Source organism: Rosa rugosa, chromosome 3, assembly GCF_958449725.1.
Source record: "Rosa rugosa chromosome 3, drRosRugo1.1, whole genome shotgun sequence".
In the NCBI taxonomy this organism is placed as follows: domain Eukaryota; kingdom Viridiplantae; phylum Streptophyta; class Magnoliopsida; order Rosales; family Rosaceae; genus Rosa; species Rosa rugosa.
This window is the reverse complement of record NC_084822.1, coordinates 7,644,804-7,661,032: the sequence shown is the minus strand read 5'-3', so window position 1 is coordinate 7,661,032 and position 16,229 is coordinate 7,644,804. Positions and strand designations below refer to the sequence as shown.

The following is a 16,229-nucleotide window of genomic DNA, read 5'->3' as shown; positions in this document are numbered from 1 at the left end:
TCTCTAAATCTAGATCCCCATAGAGATATGCTGTAACCACATCCATAAGCTGCATGTCAAGTTTTTTGGAAACTACCAAACTGACAAGGTAGCGGAACGTTATAACGTCCATTACGGGAGAATATGTCTCCTCGTAGTCGATTCCAGGGCGTTGTGAGAAACCTTGCGCCACGAGGCGGGCTTTATATCTAACCACCTTATTTTTCTCATTATGCTTTCTAACAAAGACCCATTTATGGCCAACAGGTTTTACATCTGGGGGTGTCTGCGTTATAGGCCCAAATACCTGTCTCTTTGTTAGTGAATCCAATTCAACCTGGATCGCATCTTTCCATTTAGGCCAATCTGCTATTCGTTGACATTCTTCAACAGAGCGATGTTCGATATCATCATATTCTATGATTCCTTTTGCAACATGATATACAAACGCATCATCAATTGCCATAGAATTTCTATCCATCATCTCATGTACACTAGTGTAATTTATGGAGATCTCTCTATTCTCTGGAGTTGGTTCTGGCATTGGAGCGTCCCCCAATGATGTCTCTCGGACATAACCATAATCCGGAATATTCTCATGAGATGGATTATTCACATCGATGATTAATGGATTATTTTGTGCCAAAATCGCTTTCTTTCTTAGGCGAGAATCCATCGAACCTATAGGCCTCCCGCGCTTCCTGGCAGGAGCCGTGGGCCTAGCCATAACGTCACCATCATTGAGAGATGGGACGTTGGCGCCATGCTCATGCATTCTTGAGTTGGCGTCATGTCCTCTACTTTTAGGGACTTCAATCCTTGCAGACACGTTTGCAGCAGGTATGTGTGATCTCGTCACTTTAGCGATATCAGAAAACGCATCAGGCATCGATTCTGCTACGTTCTGAAGATCGAGAATTCTCCGCACTTCAATTTCGGATTGTGCGGTTCGGGGATCAAGATGAGACAGAGTGGGGACAGACCACGACAATTCCTGTCGTTCCTGTTGAACATTGATGTTCTTATCTCCCCCTAACGATAGGAAGACTGTCTCATCGAAGTGACAATCCGCAAATCTAGCGGTAAAGAGATCGCCTGTCAGGGGTTCTATGTAGCGGATAATCGTTGGAGAATCATATCCAACATAAATGCCTAATCGTCGTTGAGGACCCATTTTGGTGCGCTGTGGCGGCGCAATTGGCACATAAACTGCACTCCCAAATATGCGTAAGTGTGAGACATTAGGCTCATACCCAGTCACCATCTGGGACGCAGAAAAGGGTTGAGTGGCAGTAGGCCTCAGACGAATAAGCACAGCTGCATGCAATATTGCATTGCCCCAAGCAGAAATAGGGAGATTGGTGCGCATTACCAATGCCCTAGCGACCATTTATAGTCGTTTAATGGCGGCTTCTACGAGACCATTTTGGGTGTGAACATGAGGAACTGGATGTTCAACTTCAATCCCAATGGACATGCAATAATCATCAAAAGTCTTTGATGTAAACTCCCCAGCATTGTCTAACCTTATAGACTTAATAGGATGATCAGGGTGGTGAGCCCTTAACTTAATAATCTGTGCTAGGAGTTTAGCAAATGCAGCGTTCCTAGTGGACAATAGCATGACATGTGACCAGCGTGTCGATGCATCAACCAACACCATAAAATATCGAAATGGTCCGCATGGTGGTTGAATAGGTCCACAAATATCACCTTGAATTCTTTGCAAGAATGGTATATTTTCTTTAGTGTCCTTTGCATAGGATGGTCTCGATCCTAATTTTGCTAAAAAGCAGGCTTTGCAGAACGAATGATGGGCTTTAGAGACAACCAATGAGGATTTTGGTTTAGCTATGAAGTCACAATTGACTTTAGAAGTAGAAGGAGGAGTCAAACAATGATCCATGGCGTCAATGCCATGTTGTTGCCGTAGGGGGTAGACGGCGCCGGCCCTAAGTGGCCGGTCTTGCACAGTCTTCGCGCCGTGAGGCGCATGTGCATCTCCTCGAACCAATTTTTGGTTTTTACTTCTCTTCGTTCTGAAGAATGGATGTCCGTGTGAAGTCTTTAATATACGAATCATCATATCACGACCTGGGTGTCCCAGACGGTCATGCCAAAGCCTATATGTGTCAGAATCCCATAAATCATATAACATGATTGGATTCAATTACTCGAATAGTGGTTGCATACAACCCACTAGATCGACACATAAGTTTCTCTAATACTCGTTTATGTCCGTAGTCATTAGAGGTGATGCAAAGGAACTCTTGTCCATTCTCACAATGTGTTTCCACATGAAAACCATTGGCTCTTATATCTTTGAAACTCAATAGGGTTCTTCCTGCCCTAGGAGCATAAAGAGCTTTGGTGACATTTAAAATCGTGCCATTTGACAATATAAATTGGGCTGGTCCTCGACCAAGAATCAATTGAGATGATCCAGCCATCGTAGTCACAGAAGATTGAGTAGGCGTCATCTCAAGAAATAACTGCCTATTTCGAAGTATGGTGTGCGTAGTAGCACTATCCACGAGGCATTCTAGCTCTCCGGGAAACATACTTGAAATTAATAAAGTTCGAATCAAAATCGACACTTTATTTCAATGAAAGCCAATGATTATGTCAAAGTTTCTAAATTTAATCCAAAAAGGATAATCAAGCTTAGACAAGTAGTAGTTACTCAATCCGTTTGGTAATTCCAATTTGGTTGTGACCAGGTAAGGTAAGGCGAGATTTTGGTGGAGCGTTGCTCACTTTTAAAACCGTTCTCTCAGTTCAAACCTTGCCTAGACATCACAATTACTCTTGAGTACGCCTAGTGAGAAAGAGTTATAACCACTGTCTTTGTTGATAGTTTCCAAATTTTTGGATATGGATTGAAACCAATGACGCTTATATGGTCAGATTTTTATGCTTACGAACGCTCTTAGTCCGTAGCCTACGAACGCTCTTAGTTCGTAAAAATCGATGCTCACGGACGCTCTTAGTCCGAAGATTACGAACGCTCTTAGTTCGTATGTAGCGTGAATCCCCACGATTCCGCTTTGAATCGAACCCACGTTCTATGAAAGGTGGGATGAAGAAGAAGGGATGTTTTTAAGTCCCCGAGAAAAAGAAGAAATATTTAAATTTCAAAACTTACTCTTGAATACTTACTCATGAATACTTACTCATGAATTTCAGAATTTGAAATTCTCAATACACGCGCGTGTTGATGCAGGCGTGTAGGATTGCAGGCGTGCTATCGATCCTGGGTCGGGGATTGCAAACAATCTTTCAATCCCTGCTGTGTGGCCGATATAGGTCTGGCCGAGGTAAGCCGAGGAGCTGGCTGACAGATGCGTGCGCAGGGGCGCGTAGGCGCTGCAGGGGCAGGCACGCAGATGAGGCTAGCGAGGGCTAGGGGCTGCTGCAGTGATGCTTGAAGGTGGAAGCAGCGGTTTTCAAGGATTTTTTTCATTGAAATTTGGAGCAGATTTGCCTCTGAACAGCTTTCACTTCGATTGGTGTACAAGTCTAAAAAAAACTCCGATATGACTGAAATTCGGAGGTCAGATAGAGAAGACAGAGACGAACAACTTTGATGAAGGAAGGATTTTGATCTGAGGTCCCGATCAAGATGTTTCGGGGCTTTCAAGTAAGCTGATCTGCACAGGAACGAGTGTCCTGCTGTGCTGCAGGGGCAGCAGGTGTGCGGCGATGCTGCAGGGGCAGTAGGCGGCACACGGGTGCGTAAGGGCTGCAGGGGCAGCGTACAGCACAGGGGCGCGCAGGTGGGCAGCAGCGGCTAGTCTAGCACGGGCAAGGTGCAACGGTGGAAAAATGTGATGTTGAAGAATTTTCTGGTTTTGGATTTTTGATCTCAAGGTTAGGGCTCGTGCTGATAACGTGTTTGAGTAAAATAGATTCGAGAGAGAATTGTAGAGAGAGATGTGTATTATTATTGAGAATAGGAGCCCTATATATAGGGATTACAAAGTACTAGTTCTAATGTTACAAGGAATACTAATCCATCTATGATTAGGAATTCTAGAATCTTCTCTCCTATTACTACTCCTATGGCACGTTTACTTACTTGGAATGGAAAATAATCATGAATCGGAGACAAGTGGAATGGGAGAAGAAAGGAATCGGTATTGATTCCGGAGGAATGATTCCTAAACCCATCTCCCCCCTTCGTAATCGAATTCCTGAGTATTCAGGAATCGATTCCTGATAAATAGGTGGGACCTACACCAATTCCGATTCCTTCATGTGTTAGTAAACACATGAATTCTTTTACCTGGAATCATTCTGATTCCTTTATGTGTTAGTAAACACATGGGTGTTTTTACTCCGTAATCATTCCATTCCATTCCAAGTAAGTAAACATGCCCCTAGTTTGATAAGGCACACTAAGTCGATTTTCCTTCAACATTGCCCACATTTTCACTTCTCTTAATGGATTGACAACCCACTATTTTCAGAAAAAAAAAAATGTAATTATATATATATATATATGGTTATTGATATATTTTTTTTAACTGAAATTTTCACCGAAATCATTTGAAGTTCCGAGATCAAGATAAAGATTTAATTCAATATAATTAGTAAAACATTACAAAAATTAAAAATTAAAGCAAGGATTTCTGAATTCCCTCACTGGCCCACTGCCATGAGTGGAGGCCCATGATTTGTGACTTTTTGTTTAGACATGGTTTCATGTGTTACCATATGGCACCATACTGACCTCACAATGTCTTTTTCATTCACTAATGTATATTGTTACTGTTTTACCTTTTTGTACTCTGCTTTTTACCATGAAATGATTGCCTCTATCATTGCTTTTCTCGGATACTGCAAAAGAGAATTCAAATTGGTGACGCCATGTCTACATTCCAATTTTCCAAATTACCAAGAACTTCTTCTAGAAGTCTAGAACCAAATGCTCACGTATTTTGACCGAAGTAAAAGAAAAACTCAGGTAGGGTGCATAACAAATTCTCCGGCAGAGTCCCAGTATGTTGATGACTACGAGACAATCAACCTTGCGCTACCCATTTGGACACTAGTGCTCTCATCTTTTACCACTATGCCCATTTGTTTTTTTTTTTTGGAGATTGGTGCATGAAATTTAGTAACTTTTGAGAAATTAAATAATACCAACAAAATTCATTCGACGGAGACTAACATTCCCACTATGCCCATTTTTTTTTTTAGGAGATTGGTGCATGAAATTTAGTAACTTTTTGAGAAATTAAATAATACCAACGAAATTCATTCGACGGAGACTAACATTCAAATAGACTTCTCAGAAGGAGAGGTTATATATTGGAACCTGAAGTTGAAAATTTATTGTTAGAACTTAGAAGCAACTTGAATCTCGTTGGTGAGCTGATTCCGGAAATTCGTACTTGATCGAGAAATAAACTGAAACATTAATATATGACTATAATAGTGGCTCTTATAGCCCTTTCTTTGTTTTGGTATGATATATTTTCGTTAAATGCCAAAATGTTTCGGTCGTATGGTACGTAAGTTGGAGATGACGAGTTCGACCTTTATGTCTACAATGGTTGTGGTTGTGGATTTGCTTGTTGGGCTATGGTTGGTCTCTAGGGTAGTCCATGATTGATGGTTTGGTTGTACATGGGGTTGATTGGTCGCTAATTTTGTTACCGGTGATGGTGACTTCCTTGGATGGTGATTGTTTGCCATAGTTCATTTTCCTAATCTTGTGAAGGTTGGTTATGGGCTTGAGTAAAAGAAAAACATGTGACTTGTTTCAAATTTTGTGTACATTGAGTCATTAAGCGAGCATGTATCGAGTTTTTTATTTTATTATTTACGAGTTTCGGGCTCCTACAATATATATCTTATATTAATGTCATCACTGAAATGAGTATGTTGTTCGTTCCTGTATCTCGTGCCTTTGTGAATTATTTCTTGTAAACTTAATTTTATATGTAAGTGACCCTATTTCACTAAAAAAACAAAAACTAATCCAATGACTATAACAAAATAGTTTTTTTTTTTTTTTTTTATCACATGCTCATTTTACCAAAGATCAATAAAAAGAATATTAGGTTATTCATCAAAAATCTCAATGTGCGTAAAATGAGTGATAACATGAGATAAATGGACAAGAAAATGTCGACGGTTATATAGTGGGAGGTGACGGCAACTGTTTCATCATTGAAATTTTCCGGTGAAGAATGGCAAGGAAAGAGCCAAAAGCACGTGACTGCACTTTGGAATTGTTGTCATCTCTCTCTCTCTCTCTCTCTCTGTCTCACACATGAGCCTGATGACTCTGATCCAAGAATTGTACCTTGGAAACTCTCGCATTAAAAGCAATTCCATTGACTAGACTCTTGTACGTTGTTACATTTTGTGAGCTGAAACCGATCGACCTAGTTTTTTTTACGTTGTTACATTTTATAAGGGGTAATTGGTATTGCGCAATTGCTAGGGAGGATGAGCGTTTTACCTGGTTTGGATAGCAATGCACCTCGCCTAATTGTTTTTGTTTTGGATTATAGTTATGTGGTGTCGTATAGAATGGAGAATCAATGGCAGGGAAGCACTTTCGCGTGAGATGGTTTATGTGGCCTTTGCTTTAAATTATTTGGCCTCCGATGGACGTTGTGTCAACGATGCAAGATGGATGTGGTGGTTTTGGGGGGTTTGGTATGCTTGGGCACCCTAGTCTCTTTAGGGCTAAATATCAGACCTTGGTTCCTGCATGGTGGCTATATTGGCATTGACAAAAGCATCCCCACTTGGTGGCTATGATCTTGTTAAGTTTTATTAAAACCTAGAGCATGATTGCTTTAAAATTTTAAATTGTCAATCCAGATAAACTAAATAAGTGAGATCGTTTCGCCACGTTTATAACCCATGCAGAAAGCCTAATTTTTAGAATAATTTTGTATTGGTTTGGGAAAATAATTCACTTTGAATTATGAAGTACTAAACAAGATTTTAGGTAATGCATTTTAACTAATAAAGAAAATTAATTACAAATATAAAAAAATTGTAAAAAATAGTATGGAAAGTACTCTTAAGTAGTTTTAGAAACGTTTATTATTTTCTCTTTTAGAAATGTTTTTATTAACTTTGTAACTTTTTTAGGCATTTCATAAGCAATTTTAAACAAACCCTATAATAATTTCTACAATTAAGAAGATGAAATATTGAGCGCATGTTCACCAAAAGAGGAGTGGCTGACAAAGAAAGAGACCTTCCAAGTGTTGGACTGCCGAGTCCTTGTCTTCTTACTTGTCATCTTGGAAAGGTGTCATGAGTTACTAACAATAAATAATTGAGGGGTTTTTTGTTTTTTGTTTTTGAGAAGATGGGGTTATTCTAATTAGTAAAAGAGAAATTAAAAAAAAAAACTAGGAGAAAAAAGAGAGGGGTGAACGTGAAGTCGGGAACCAGTGAAATGTGATTGAGAAAAAAAAAAAAATTGATCGAGGCTGCTTCAGCTACAAGACCAAAAAAGAAAAGGGAGCTGCACTTCGATTGAAATTGAATTTGAAAAATCTTAGAAAGAGAAAAGCCTAAAGCATGTGACATGCACAGTGTGTTGCTGCATCACGTCACGTTTTATCTCTATGTTCTTTTTCTGTTTCGTGCAGACTCACATTCTTTACTTCGAACGATTTCCATCCCCTGGAATTCGAATCAATAGTTTCTTTTCGTTATTTCGCAAACCAAACTGAGCCCAAGAGTTACGGTCAACTTTGAGGGGTTAGAGCAACTCCAACAGATTCTGTATTTCCTCATTTTTCTCTATTTTAAAGAAAATTGAGTCATTTTAAGCTCTAACAGCTTCCCTAAACCCTTCCCTAAAATAAAGATTTTGATGAGAGAGAAGATTACATTCCCTAAATCTACAGCAAACGCTAAAAATATAGCGATAGCTTGCTTCTGTCATTAATTTTTCACGTGCTCCACTCTCCCACAACGACCCAAAACGTTTCAACTCTGACTGAAGCTCAACCAAGAAAGAAGACGGTAGCGCAGGTGAGCCATCTCCTCCACCTCTGTTCATGTCGATTCCAATTCTCTATTTGTTTTCCTTTTTTTCCAACATCGCTTGTTTTGATTGATCAGAGGCTAGTCGAATTTTTGGGTTCTTGATTGTTCTTAATCGAATATTCAGGTTTTCGTTTTCTTAATCGTTCTTGATTGTGCATGTATCTATTTTAGATTAGATTTTTTGGGTTTTCGTTTTCATAATGGTCCTTGATTGTGTATTTATCTGTTCATGAATTGAAGGTGGTTTCTGTTTAGTTCATGATTCATGAATTGAAGATGGGTATGCTTACCTTAAAATTATTGTGGTGTATCAGCCTAGCTGGTGATTATATTTTCCCTTGATTGATTGATTGCGATTTTGATATTTTGAATCTGTAATATTGTATTGACTTCTATGTGTTTTCTGAGATAATCAAATGTAGTTAAGGCAAACAATCATAGCTAAGCCTGATTAAATTGGATATGATTCAACTATAAGCATGTAATTTAGTCACTTAGATGAGGTTAACCTGTTCATTTAGCTCAAGAACAATTGAAGGAATTTTTTAATTAATAATAAAAAGAGGAAGAAGATCGAGTGATCAAGCTAATTAACCTCTTGAAGTGCAAAAAGTGAAAAAAAAGTCCAAATAGAAGCAGCAATATAGTGAAACTAGTTAAACTGGAGATGGATCTAATGTTTGGAAAGAAAAGGTTTTAAATTGATTGCTTGTTGCTAAGGTTCCACTACAGGAAAATATGTCTTTCACGACGTGCAAAGCGCGCCGTAAATTACAATTTACGACGAGCAAAACCGTGCAAAAACGCGCTCTTATAGACCGCGTCGTGAAATCGAGTTCAATTTTTGAATTTCACGGCGCGCAAAAAGCACGCCGTAAATGAACCCAAAAGCACGTCGTGAATCTCTTCCCTCCAATTTGAAAATGTTAAACTGACGACCCCAGTGCACGTCGTAATCAACACTTACGCACGCCGTAATTTTACATTTTGCACGTCGTAAATCAACACATGCACGCCGTAAGTTTACATTTTGCACGTCGTAATTTTACATTTTGCACGTCGTAAATCAACATTTATGCACGCCGTAGATGGACAAATGCGTGCCGTAAATTTGTTTGTTTTTCCTGGATATTTTCCCCGTTTCAATGAGCTATTATGTTACATTTCCACATTACATTAACTTAAGCACCCAAAAGTTAAGTAGACAAAAAAAATGTGCATTTTATAAAATTATCCATTATATCCAACAACTCAAATTAATCCAATGTTGATAAACTATTCTTCAAGCCATAACACAAAAGGCCTTCAAAATGAAATGAGAGGCAAGAACAAAAAAAGGTCTAAAACTTGCCCATCCTCGAATCTCATATATGCTCTTCCTATCTTGTTTTTGAAATGATCAAACATCTTATCGGTAATGTTCTTGATTTGCTTTCGCCTCCATTGCTTACCTACAAGGAGGAAACAATCATATAACTTACACTTCATAAAGTATACAAATAGAAAAAGAATAGCAAACAAAAGAATATTGTATCTGCATTGGTCCAAAACAAAGGTATGTCATGCAAGACTTCACGCACCCAAACTTTCCAACAACCAAGACCAAGAGGAACACAATGTATTTTCTCGTTTGGATCCTCTGAGTGAAGGTCAGCAGCTGCAACAATCTTTTCCTCTTTATCCAACCAACTTAACAAGTGTAATTTCTTCATCTTTACTTCATTCCCACCTTCCTTTTCACACTTTTCCTATAAACAAAACCAAGTGAAAGTAAATTTGTCATAGGCATCCAAGATATAGCAGAGCAAAATGAGTAGTAAATCAAGTAATAGTCACGGGAAACCTTTGTCGATACACTTACTATAAAGGCTGGAGTCATTCTGGATTTGATAAAACTTAACCACGCATCCATAGAATGAATATTATCAGGTTTGCACATGGCAGCAGCTGTTTGTAGGCCTACCAATTCAGCTTGCTTCCGTACTTCTTTTAATGTCAAGAATCTATGATCTCGCCAAAGCTTAGCCATTCTTTGGAAAATTGCTTTCTTGTGACACTCGTCCACAATGTAATAAGTCTACATAGGAAAATAAGATCAATAAAACACTACTTTTGTACAAACAACAATCATACTAAGTGGTTACAAACTTGTAATTAAAAGGGAACTTACAGTGATGTGTTGCCAAATTTGAGTTTTGAATTTATCTGAGATCGCTTTTCCAGTCCAAGATGGAATTTATCTCAGTTCAATCACTCCATATTTATACATATCTGCTAATTCAACTAAACTCATAAAGTAACACTAGTACTCAGTACATTTCAAATATAGAAGGCATCCCAATATACAACTACCAAACACATGACCACAACAGTAAAAGAAATATGAATAGAAGGCGGCACAATACACCTTTATGTAAAGAATTACAATTATAGAACAATAGAATAATGCTAACCTGGAGTAAGAGAACTACTTCAGAGAAGATGTCACCCATTGGACGAAGTTGTTTGACTGCATCTGGGTACTTATATTAAAGGGTATATTAGCGACTACCTGCAATCAATCAGGAACTCAATTAGTCTATTTGAGGCTTTACAAAAGTACAATGAAGACTTGAAGACTTGAAGACTTGAAGAATTCTTCTAGTATGAGGAGCATGGTGTTGACAAGAATATGTTACTTTTGTTGGTATTTAAATATGTAGGAAAGGAAGAAGATACAAAATAATGCTATTTAAATATGTAGGACTAGCATTATTTTGTATCTCTCATCTGCCTTAATAGATCTTGGCGAAATGATAGTAGCATTAGATAGTGATAATAATAATATCAGTAAATTTAGTGTTAGTTTTCTTGTTCATGGTGATTTTGCTGTGATTTTGAGATGAACTCGTTTATGTTTCTACATCCAAAGACTGTGTGGGAGTGTTGTCTGTGCTTTAACTAAAGGCCCCCTGTGTAAAATAACAATGTGACAATTACCTGATGCAGTTGAAGTTGCTAGTGGATTAATTCTTGAACACAAATATGTAGGACTGGAAACAGATAGCTAGATGTCTAGATAGCTGGAGAGTCTTCTTTTGTATGGGAGGATATATTCCCCCTGATTTCACTGTTGATGCAATTTCCTTTGATTGTAATTTTGTTTAACTATTAATAACGAGCTGACTATTTTCCTTTTTTTTTAAAAAAAGTAAGAGTGTTAAGTTTATTTGTCCCCCAAAAAAAAAAAAAAGAAGATTAAGTTTAGCATGACAATATATGCTATATATTAAGCAACTGAAGAATGTGTCATGCTGCGACTCTTGTAGGATAAGAGTCTATTGCCATAAAGAAAAGAAAGAAAAAAATCAACAAAGCGAAGAAGGGTGCTTAAACGATTACATTTTTTCATGTGTCTAATTATCTCTTGTTTTATTACTTCAGTTTGGTGCAATTTGAATTTTGTTTCAGCATTTTAATATGAATACAATACTAAAAAATGGAGCCAAGAATCAGTGTCCCGTACATATATAGTTATTTTGTTGTAAATATCAGTATAGTATCGATGTGCACCGTCATTATGACAAATAAGATAAACTGTAATTGAAACTCAGATTGATGTATTAATTTAATCTTCTCAAAAGAAAAAGAAAAAGAAAAAGAAAAAAGATTGATGTATTTGATCAGAGTCGAATAAACGATTCACGTTGAAGGAACATGTGTCTGTCAATTTCTGGTGGCCTTGAACTTTGGCCAATGCTGGCCAAAACAACCCTAAAATTTTATAGTTAACGATGATTTTAACTAATATGTTCCTAAACATACTTGGACTACACGATTTTAATTCTTCAGTTGCACCTAATCATACTTGGAGACAATAGAATTCCTAATCCTACTCGAAAATGGATTCAAGTTTGCCTATATATATTGCTGTTCCTCAAACTGAATCGCTACATAGGCCTCTCGCTATTCGCTAGCTTGATTTCTACCCTAGGAAAGATATATATAGGATGACCATGACGATGGAGATGAAGCAAAAGGAAGATCAATGCGGAAACCGAACAGATCCTACTTGTTATAACAATGGATGTAGCAGTTGGCAAACACCGCCTGCAGATATCATGGAGAAGATTCTACAATGTTTCACTACTTTAGGCGATCGGATACGGATGAGCATTGTGTGCAAGTCTTGGAAATCAATTATTATGCGAAGAGACATCTGTGCCACTGCTCCTCCTTTATTTCCATGGTTACTACCCCCTCAAGCTCCAGACTGCAGCAAGAAATGCTTGAGTCTCGCTCCCATCTCTGAGGGCAAAACGAATCTCAATTTGAAGCTCCCTAAGCGAGTTCGAGGAGGGTGGATTTACGGGTCGTCTAAAGGTTGGTTCATCATCGTCAAGGAAAGAGGACTAAACTCAAAGATGTTTCTACTCAACCCAATTTCAAGAGTACTACACCACCTTCCATCCTTGAGAACAATTCCATTCTTCAAGAAGGTAGTAAAAACCAGGAAATGGGAACTTTTTGGTGCCAAGGAATTCTGTTGTCACGTCGCGTTAGCTACTCACAAAGATATTAACCTTTCAGAATCATTTACAGTGGCAGCAGTTTTTAATGATAGGAAGACATTGTGTTTGTGCCGACCGGGAGACAAAGCATGGACTGTCACTCAAGTCTTAGATATCAATGAAAACTGCTTCATTTTTGATATATTATTTTCTTCTGGCACTCTATATGCTTTGGTCAGGAGTCAAAAGGAGGATGGCATCGTTGATGCAGCTACTCGCACCTTAAACGTTGGCTTTGGAGATCATGCGGTAGAATTCAAGTTGAAGTTGGTCTACGACAAGCGTGAAAACAAAAATAAGATAATTAATAAACGACGTGGAGATAAAGAAATCGTTTACAATGGAATGTACAACTCAATGTTGCTAGAATCAACGAACAGTGAGGTCTTGTTGATCCATCAAATGTTGGATTTTAGATTCACCATCTATGAAGATGATGAGGGTGATGAAGGCAATAATGACATTGATGGTGTTGGTGGCAATATAGAGGATGATAATGAAGACATTGATCAAGATGATAGCGGTGACGAAGCCAACAATGAAGATCATAATGGTGATGAAAATATTGAAAATGATGACGTTGATCAAGAAGGCAACATCGTGGGAGGTAATGATGAGGATGATGGAGAAGGTGATGGTAATGAAGATGAAAATACTATTAATGAAGACTTGCCTAGCTTTAATCCAGAATTAAGGACAAGGAATTTTATAGCATACAAGATTGACACAGACAATGACAACTTCACTCTGCTGCAAAGCTTGGGCGACCAAATATTATTTTGCGGAAACGATGGTTCATTCTCCCTTCCGGCTAGTCCTTTTGAAGAATCAAATAAGAACACCATATATTATGCAAGAAACAGTGTCTGGGACTATGAAGCAACTCCAGAAACATATACATCTCGGGAGATTGGCTTTTTTAAGTTTGATGAAGAAAAAGCTTTTCGGTTTCCAAACTGCGACATGTCAGTCCGATATCAAGGTAGTTGGTTCACTCCAAGATTATAGTGGCTATAAACTTTGATTCTTGAGTTTAGAGCTATTAGTTTCCTTTCAAGTGTCAGAGTGAGTAAGAACTACTACCAAAGCTCTGATAGTCACCTATAATAAAAGGGTGCCAGCATGATTCTTGATCTGTAGAGTTCTCCTAGTGCATCTAGTTTTTAAGAACCAAATTTAAATTTTTTAATTAGTCTGAACTTGGGCACAGACAGACTAATCTCAAGATTAAATTCACAATGGGATTCCCTACCTTTCAAAGTTAGTGGGAGCTTCGAAGGTAGCACAAGTGCCACTACCTATAGGTTAATTAGTCAGCCATGAATGATTTGTGATTTGTAACATGAAGAATTTCCCCGCGGAAGCAGGATGTGATGGCAGTTAGAGATGTTCCAGCCATTCAAGAGGTTGTTTCTCTCAAGTATTGTAGTGTGGCATTATATTCATCTGCACCTTGTTTTCTTTAGTTTTGTATTTTGGTGGCATTACTACATGTTACTGCTCAGATTTTGTCCTTTAATGTTGTGGAATAAAGAAAAATCAAGTTTTGCAAGAAGTAGAAACAAAAAAGGTAAATTAGATCACAATTCACATACATGAACAGAAGGAAAAAAAAAAAAAAAAAAACTTGGGTCACTAGATGAACCCCTTTTCTTTCTTTTGAGAAGAATCAAGTATTGTATCTCTGTAAGAATGTAGCAATCTATTAATTTCCAGATTGCAAAATGTAATATTATGGGATTCTTATTCTGTTATTCTAATCAGGAATTGTAACTCTGTTCTGCTTGGTGCAATGTGGACATCACCTATCTTAACTATAATCTATACAATATAAACTCTTAAATCCTCCAAGAGAGTTGCAATGATTCTCCTTCAGACCGAAGAAATTCCTCCTAACGACATCCATTAGACGCTCCTATACAGAGGAATCATCCTCAAATTTGACTGATCCTGTTCACTTCTTTCATGTCACTTTCTGCAGTTGTCTAACCACAAATGTCTTTTCACAAAAGAAACTATAGTAAATGGGTCATTATAGGAAACATTCATTTAACCCCTATCAACAAAACTAAACAGAATGTATGATCTTGTTTTGAAATATAGTGCGAGTTTCAGGCGATATGTCTGATAGGAAATCTACAAGCCTCCACTACTGTGAAAGTATTCATTGATCTTTCTCTTACTATGTTGCCATGAATGCATAGTGGCAGCTGATCTGCCCATATGGTATAAGTTTGTCTAAGAGAAATGTGTATTAATGATACAACCAACCAATATTTGATAGGAGCATTTTAATGTGGTATTTTAATAGTTAATTCCTCACATTTTGCTTAGTTAATTCCTTAACGAATCGATTTTTAACTTAATTTCTATTTTTTTAGGTACATTGGAGTAGATGATGATGAAATGAGCATTAGGTCCATAATTACCTATAAATGATGGAGAAAAATGGAAATATACTAAAAGGTCAATTTTACACATTTTCCTACTCCGGCTAGGAGAAACCAAGCCAAGCAAGGAAGAAGGAGCGGCCGCCGGACCAAATGAACTTCAAATGAGCTGAAACTTTCCAGATCCATTCTAGACATCCTAAGGATCGTTTCTTATGAAGAGTGCCAGAGCTAGAATTGAGTGGAAGGCCTTCAAACAGTCAGCCCAATTTCCTGCAGAAGCAAAACTGGAAAACTGGACCCGTAAGGAGTCCAGCAGAATTTTCGGCCCAACCACATGGAATAAAAATATGAAATTTTACCAGGGTGATCTACACTCATAATGGAACATTTTTTATGAAGAGGTCATGGTGAAATTGGGAATGCTTGTTGGAGAAATAATTGAAGGAATAAAGGGGCAGAAACTGATCTAAAAACAGCTCAACACCACATGTTCAAGTTTCCTACCCACATGAAGAAAGCTAGATGCTTTTCTCTTTTTCCTTGGATATATTTTTCTGCTCCAATAGATCATCATCACTTCCATACTTCTACACCTTCATGCCTTGCTTTCATTTCATCATTACTCCATCTTTTCCATATTTTACAAACCACTTTCATTATTTTTCTTCCATTTATCATTTCACTCTTCTTTTTCTTCCCTATATAAACACCTTCTCCTCTCACTCTAAAAACATCCCTTCATCCATTTCATCTTCTTTGTCTCTCCATTTCCATTCCATTTTTCTCTCCATTCTCTAGTTGCAAAATTCTGCGTTTTCAAGTAAGAAGAAGAAGAAGAAGAAGGAGCCGGGAATATCATATCCTCCATCGTCCACCTTGAAGGCTTGCTTCCAAGATTCAAGATTTCAACGTTTCAAGCACTCCATCTCCATCTCCAACTCACGGTGTAATTCATTCTTTTTCCTTATTTAATTTCGTAGGAATTTGTTTCTAGTTAACAATAACATTAAGGGCAAAGTTTAAGCCCAATTTCTATGTTTGAATAAAAATTGTGATTTCTTTATGTTGATTTTTATGTTGCTTATGTGAGATTGCTTAATTGATTTTGGATTATGGAAAACTTTTATATGTATGTGTTCTTTGATGGCCAACTTAGGATATATGCATGTAATTGGTGCTAGATTTAAGTAGTAAAGGCTTTGGACAAAAGTCGAAATCAATTAAGGAGGATTGCAAATAGATGGACTTTTTCATACTAGGTTGTGCACTTTGGTTGACA

At 37.7% G+C, this 16,229-nt stretch overlaps 1 long non-coding RNA gene across 1 annotated transcript; it reads left to right on the top strand.

Moving 5' to 3' along the window:
* Nucleotides 1–7,632: 7,632 nt before the first annotated feature.
* LOC133740367 (uncharacterized) lies at nucleotides 7,633–11,185 on the top strand. The gene is made up of 2 exons (XR_009861167.1): nucleotides 7,633–7,992; nucleotides 10,996–11,185. It is a non-coding gene; the product is annotated as an uncharacterized LOC133740367 (long non-coding RNA).
* Nucleotides 11,186–16,229: the final 5,044 nt, after the last annotated feature.